We start from the raw sequence: 7,678 nt of genomic DNA on the forward strand, positions 1-7,678 counted from the left end.
TTTTAAAGACAAGCTGAAGCATTGTTAATCATTATGATTAATATAGACAGTTTGGAATGGAATAAGATGATTGATTTTTCCAACCTTAAAGCTATGTAAGAGGAAATAAAAAGGGGAAAATTGAATGTTTTAAACCACCAGACATCAAGTGGAATTAAAGATACATAGTTTTATTCACAACTTTATGAGCTTTAGCAGACACTATAACTATTATATTATAGATTATGTATAAAAATATAGTCACAAAATAAAAATCTTATATTTGTACTTATATGTGACAACAAAACAAGAATTATGTTGATCACTTACTAATTAGTCACATATAGTATGATGTAATGCAGTCTACTGGAGGTCTACTGGAGGTCAGCACAAGTCAAAGAGGAGGCCACGTGGCTTAGCCGCTCTGGCCACAGGTCAGATGCTGGCACACCAAATAATGAGAATTGATAGACAGTGGGGTCATGCATAAAGATGTAAATGTCAATATGTCAATATTATGGTTATTCTCTTGAGTGTTTTCTCTTTTTAAAAATCACCCTTGGGAAGAAACTCCTGACCTTCCTCCCTCACTTAAGGTTTTTAAAAACTGTTAAGGGACTGAACATATTGAAAAGAGGACAGTATACACATGGACCTCATTATTTATGTATGGGAATGAACAACAAACATAGATACTAATTTGCATAATTGGTGCACTCCAGTAAATATTTGTCCAATCCCTGATGTTTTTTTCCCCCATGAACCATCATTCATGCGTGTTTTAACTGTTTCAGTTGGGTCAATATTACAAGATCCTCAAAGGAATCTGAATCGATGTAATTTTTCTTCCCTTTTGTGTTGACCAGAGATTCACAGACACATAACACAGAGCAAACAATGCATTAATATTCAAAACAGCCACTGGGTGAACCTGTGTCTGAATTTCAACAGCTTGTTCATTATTTGATTATTCTTTCAGCTTCTCGTTTCAGTAGCTGCACAAGAGGAGGAAATGCCTTCCTGACGCCAATAAAAAAATTTAAAAAACCATCCCTCCAAAAACACAGCAACAAAGCTCTAAGCAATGTACATATAGACACCAAGGAGAAATGTGAAAATAAATGCACCTTGACATACTGACATTTAGATAAAATGAAAACATTTTATGGGGTGTTTTATCAGCTTCAAATGAGTACAGAGTAAAAAGTGCAGTCAAATAGAAGTGTTACAGTAACGCCCAAAGGGGTCAGGATGCATAGAGTTAACATGAAGAGCGGGCTACTGATATTAGCATTGACAGTATAATGGGACAAAGTGCTAGCTGGCTTTCTGCCTCTGGCATCTAATGGTTACAGCAGTGAAATACTGTGTGTGTGTGTGTATATGTGTGTATGAGATTCGCTCTACAGGCCACTGCTAGATTATCATCTGTTCTGTGGAATCTGATACGGTGGGGAAGCCGACATCAAAAGCAATGTCAGCGCTTCGTCAAGGAACCTGCGTCTGTCAGCCTCTCTCTCTCACTTTCTTTCTTTTTTGCTAACTCACATACAGACACATAACTATAGATCTATACATACACACGCACACACTTATTTTCTCACCCACACAGCTGGAAACAGGCATACATACATACTGTATATCCTCTTGCTCTCCTTGTAACTCTGGCTCTTTCTAACAAGCACACAAGCATGTGGAGATCAATGCAAATTAAAGCACAAATGTATCACACACACACACACACACACACCAAGCCGAGCCCAGGGCAGAGGAACTCAGTGTGAACCCTACGGAGAGAGATGTCACAATGACAGACCAGATAAACTAAATGAATGCAGAGTTTTCTGCACCGCAGATCGGAAAACAAGACACTTCTGTGCATGCCGAGTGACTACATGCTGCTGTTTATTTTGGGTTGGAGAATGTAATTATTTAGTTGCCATTGTTGTTGGTGTTATTAATCAGTTATGCCCTCAGTTGGAGATGAGGGGATCCAGTGCACTCAGAAGGTCAGATAAGAGCCTTTGTTCTGTTCAGGTTCAGGTGTACAAACAGAGGTATCTCTTTGCTACACAGTTTTGAATTGCAGTGGCTCCCCATTTTCAAGTATCACAAAAGAATAATAATACAAAGAACATGTAGCTAGTCACATTAAGATTGTGTTCAATGAATGCTTCTCTGAACATAGAAACCATCCTTGTGAGGTAAGTTTGAGGTGAACTGTGGTGTGGTTGGCCTGTGGTCAGAGAGCAGTTTAGTCTCTTACTGAAAGAAAACTCCTGTGTTCATATCATGGTAACATGATCAGTGTCAATCAAACCCAACTTGACAGGGCAACAGCATCATCTAAGTCTAGTATTCACTCCCATTTAAAGATGTTTTTTTGTCATTTCTGCCTTTATTTATCTGTGACACTGGACAAAGACAGGAAGAGCAGAGGAGAGAGAGAGGATGACGTACTGCAAAAAGTCCATGCTAGATTCAGACCTGGGCCACTGCAGTAAGACCTCAGCCTTGTTAAAAGATATTTGCCTCTGTAAGCCACTATTGCACCCCATTTTCACTCTGTTTTAGGCTGTTTTTGGTCTCTACTAACTCATGAAGGCAATATTTGGCCATTTAGCTGCATTATAAAGCTGACAGAAGCTGCAGATTTGGGAGATGTGATGTGTGACAATTTCACTACTTTGACATTTTTCTGGACTAGACAATGAGCTGACTAATGGAAAGAAAGACTTTTGAGTTGGGTGATGATTCTCCAAATCCACGGTTTGTTCCAGACCACAATTTGTTTGTTGCTTGTTTTATTTGTTTTGTGGGGTTCCTACAGTGCTTGCAGTTTTGAATGTGCCTGTGTGGTCTGTCTCAGTATTGTGGTGTGATCACTCGATCATTATTGGACCAAGATAGTCAGCAGTATGTTCATACCAGCAACTGGTATGAAGTGTAAGTTAAATTCAAATAAAATAATAATTTTGTGATTTACACACATTATAGGTTTCATTGTGAAATAAAAAAGGAGTTTTGTTACACTGCTAACGTAATGAGAGCTCAACAGGCTGCTGTGGTGGCAGTGGCTTGGGGTTGAGGTTGTATGAGATTGTGAATGTCACACCGGTGCCACTGTGGTTTTCCAGCTGCACTTTGATAGGAAAAGCAAACAAACCTTTTGCAGCAGTAAAAGTGCCCAAGCAAACAAGCTTAGCAACGGGTTAGAGGGAGAGGGGACCATCAAACTCATGGGCTCTGACTCTAACAAAACAAAATGCAGTGTGAAAATGGCATCAGTTGATCAAGCAGTTATTCAGTCATTCAGAAATCATCAGCCTGTTTGCCCCTTGTGGCCATTAAGACATATGGCAGAGGCGATACAGTAAACCAGGGTCATTCACTTTCAGCCAGTCTACTCTGACCTGTGTGGAGTTTTTTCTTTCTGTCCCTCTGGGTGTCTGTGTGGATCACTTAGGGTTTGGATGTCTTTCTATTCTTCTATGCAACTTCAAAATATAGAGTATGTGTCTGTTTTTTATTTCAGTGGGTGGTAGGCAAATGAAAATGTTTACATAAGAGTTATTAGTGAGTTAAAAATAATAGTAGATTATGAAATGTTCTGTGAAACTATTGTGTAGCTGTACATACTGTATGTGACAGAGCTGTAGGTAGTTCTTAACGTTATGCTTCCTTATGGCTCATACAGATTTAGTAGGTAGCTCATTAGCATTCTGTCAGTATTGTTTTACATTGAAGAAATCTGGCAATATACAGTTATATAGCTGACAAAATATTCAGTTTCCAGTCAAAAATAATCTTCTATTTGTGTGTGATAAACTGGGTACAAACTTCAACCTCACCATGACCAAAGATAGGCTCTGAAAACACAGTTTCAGTTTGTGCTCACTTTTAAATAACCTACTCTGTCTGCACTCTGATACGTTTAGATATATGGCTGGATTAGGCGTGCTGTGATGATAGCTGAACAGAAAATGCTGCTCGGTATAGCTGTGAGTTTTTTTGCCTCATCTGTGCTGTGATAAGAACCACCATCCGTGAGATGACGATAACCACAGTTATATTAATTTCAGCTCCGTGCCTCTGACTTTTATACTTGATATTCAGGCACCAAAAACTCTCCCTCTGCCAAAAGATTGTCTGCATCTGGTGCCGCCAGCTACTCTGCAGTTTCAACACCAGTTTGATCATCTGTTCTGCATTTGAAATGCTCCTCACTCAAAATTTTCACCTTGAGGGCCTCTGCCAAGCCACCGGTCACGACGCCTCTCCCTGCTCCACCTCCCCTGGTGGGAGTGTGTTTGTCGGTGTGTACGTCCTATAGGCTTGCTGTATGTGTGTATTTGTGCACATGCCGGGGGGGGGGATGTGAGTGTGTGTATACGGAACGTGTGCGTTAATGTGTGTGCCAAGCAGACATTAACACTCTCTCAATGTCAATGACTCCTCCTAGTCAGGAAAGTCAGCGAGCCGCTGATGTACTTGCCATAACTGTCCCTGTGGGGCAGTGCTTTGTGTGAGAGAGTGAGACAAGGTGACACAGGCAACAGTCCTCTGCTGATGACTGATGGCCACAACCAACTGTCCTGACCTCACTAATGTTTGGCCACTCCTATGGAGGTGACTGTAATTATGTGACAAAAACACATAAAGCCCAGACTAAACAAAAAGTGAGGACGGTCACTGCAGCAACTCTGCTGCTGAATGATTCTTTTTAAAAGCAAATTCCTCACTTCAGGAGTTTCTAAACACATCCTGCTGAATGTAGATCAACACCTCACTGGCACTGAGATGAATGGACAGTGAGGCTTAGGCTTATGCAGCGTCTCTCCTTTTGTGTCAAAACACACAGGGTCCAGAATAATTGCCCCTCCATGCCTCCACCTGTGTTTACACTTCCGAACACAATACTCTTTGTTCCCTGTCCTTTTCTTTCATACACCCTCACTCATCAGTGAATCTTTAAAAAACTTCACTGGTCATCAGTTCGCTTAAGCCTGCGTCACAGGCCTTTGTTGCCAGGAGCCAGAGGCCAACCTCAGCGTCTCCAGGCACGCTTATCTTATCCATGCTGAAAAATGGCTGTGAGGGCTTTGTGGCAAATAGTGAGCAGAATAGGTCTATATTAGTTTCAAGGAGAATTTTTCAATGACATCCTGTAAATAAATAAAGCCAGAACAAAGGCAGAGGCCTTGGGGAGCTCGTTAATCATGTAAATTACACAACTTCTTGTTCACAGTTCATCCAGGAATCACAGTATTTGAAAGGTGTGTTTTGAAAGGCCATGATGTTTTTATTAATTTTTCCTGTTCTCCCATTTTCTGGCTAGATTTAAGTGTGAATAATTTCTTCCGCTTGTGGTAATTAAATGTGAGGGCTCACCTAAGAGACTCACTATCTCCAATTCAAGCCAGAGAGACACACACTGTACCATCCATGTGTGCACATGAACACACCTGCAGCCAGGCACAAAGCAAACAAACACACTTTCTATGCACATACACTTACAGCACACACATTCGAACACTGCTCACTGTCATGCAAAATCATAAAAAGCTCACAACTGCTGCCCCAGGGCCAGTTTTCACACAGACACGCAGACGAGAGCAGGATTTTTCACAGAGGAGCAGGCTTTTGTGTGAATGAACAAAGGGAATCTCCTTCCTCCTCTGCTCCTCTCTCCCCTAAATCCTATCATGTGCCACCATGCGTCTCCCACATGCCTGTTTCCAAGTTACCGGCAGCGTCGGCTGCCAATCCGGCTTAATTGCCTCCTGTGTAAAGTGACGGCTGAGGAGCGGCGATGAGATGTCGAGCTGTCCTCGCCTTTTCCTGCAGCTCACTCTCTGCTACCTTGCCAACAGAGAGACTCCACCTGAGAACCATACTGTATACCTTTGGGAAATTACACAGTGGTGTTGACCTACAGTGAAACTTTGGTAACCAACCTGGATACTTGCTGTGTGAAACAGAAATACCTCTAAAATGTAACTAAGGGAGTTTTAATTTTGAGAAAGAAACTGTTCTCAATTTAGGGAAACTGCTCTGTGAGGACATTTAATTTAAGCCTTAATAGACGATAATGGATAGAAAGCAGATGAATATGAAATGCTTTGAATAGGAAATGTCTTGTCAGAGATAATAAAGTAAAGAACAGAGGGTGAAACAATAACAGCAGGCAGTGTTTGCTGTAGCGATAAGCAGCTTTCTTCACTAACCTTGCTCAAGCCTGGAGAAAAAGAAAAGATCTTCTCGCTCACTCCCGCTCGCAGAATTTACCACCCTGTTGCTCCTTGTTCTCTCTTCCTTTTGTTGTGTCTTCCTCACAAATAGATCCTCCTCATCCTCGGGACCGGGGCTGGAATTAACAGCTCATGAGGGAAGCCAGGCGGAAGAGAGAGAAAACACACCAGAGAAGAAAAGAAACACACTCTTCTCGCCCCTAAGTCCTCCTTGGCAGTGTATCCCCATCCGTCAGAGCTCAGCGACTGAGAGTGAGTGAGAGAGAGAGGAAGAGAGAGAGAGAGATGAAACGATACTGAGTAAGTGGGCGAGTGAGAGAGAAAGTGAGAGAGGGAGGGTGAGAGAGCTTGTGTGTGTGTGCACTGGAGGGTGATCCTCTATACTGTATGAGCTCCTGTTTATCTCTCTGTCTGTCTCCTCGGCATGCATTCCTTCCCGACAGAAGCCACGAGGTCAGCTGCTTTTACAGTAACAACACTTTGTTTCCTCTTGAGGGAAAAGGCTTCCTGTTAGTTCTCCGCTCAACTTCCCTCATGAGGGAAATCACCCTGCATTTTATGCTTTTTTTTTTCAATCCCCTCTCTCTTGCTTTCTCTCTCTCTTGCACACACACAATCTTGCTCTCCATTCCTGCCTCTAAATTTATTAGCATCCTAGTGAGTGTTAATCTAATCTCCTCTCTCCCATCACTGCTTGTCCAGAGGTTATTCCACTGACATGGAATGTGCTGCAATTTAATTCCAGATACAAATTTACAAACTGCGTATTCAGTAGATACTGATGCAATTTGCATGTATAAAGAATACAAATACAAAATGAATTGATACCCAGTATGATGAGAGAGCTGCACAGCATTTGTATTCATGAGGATAAGTAAGAAGTGCATTAATGCAGCATGCAGCTGATACTTTCCTGTTCTCTAAGAACATGGTTAATGGAAGCTAAATAAAATGGAAAAATAGAATAGAATACCATTGGTCTCAACAGTACTACCAATGCAATAGTAGAGACAAAGCTAAGTCTAAGTCAAAGTCTAATCTACAGTGTAGAGCTGAAACAATTAGTTGATCTGATGCTTTTCTTTGTCATACATTCTTGTCGAGCACTTTATTAGGAACACCTGTACTTCTGCTTATTCATGCAATTATGCAATCAGCTAGTCATGTGGCAGCAGACCAATGCATAAAATCATGCAGATACAGGTCAAGAGCTTCAGTTAATGTTCCCACCAAACCTCTAAATGGGGAAAAAATGTGATCTCTGTGACGTTGACTGTGGTATGATTGTTGGTGCCAGACAGCCTGGTTTGAGTGTTTCTGAAACTACTGATCTCCTGGGATATTTATGCACAGCAGTCTCTACAGTTTACTCAGAGTAGTGCCAAAAACAAAAACATCCAGTGAGCAGCAGTTCTGTGGACGGAAATGCCTTGTTGATCAGGGAGGTC

General features: G+C 41.6%; 1 protein-coding gene across 2 annotated transcripts in view; it reads right to left on the reverse strand.

Annotated features, from left to right (window-relative positions):
- Nucleotides 1-6,918, reverse strand: part of shisal1b (shisa like 1b) — a 39,135-nt gene extending 32,217 nt beyond the window's left edge. The window contains exon 1 of one of the 2 annotated variants that reach the window (XM_018675977.2): nucleotides 6,207-6,911. The gene's annotated coding sequence lies outside the window, so the exon portion shown is untranslated. Of the gene's footprint in view, nucleotides 1-6,206 lie in introns of both variants that reach the window. The other variant, XM_018675976.2, reaches the window with a different exon arrangement.
- Nucleotides 6,919-7,678: the final 760 nt, after the last annotated feature.

This window comes from Lates calcarifer, linkage group LG10 (genome assembly GCF_001640805.2).
Source record: "Lates calcarifer isolate ASB-BC8 linkage group LG10, TLL_Latcal_v3, whole genome shotgun sequence".
Lineage (NCBI taxonomy): Eukaryota > Metazoa > Chordata > Actinopteri > Centropomidae > Lates > Lates calcarifer.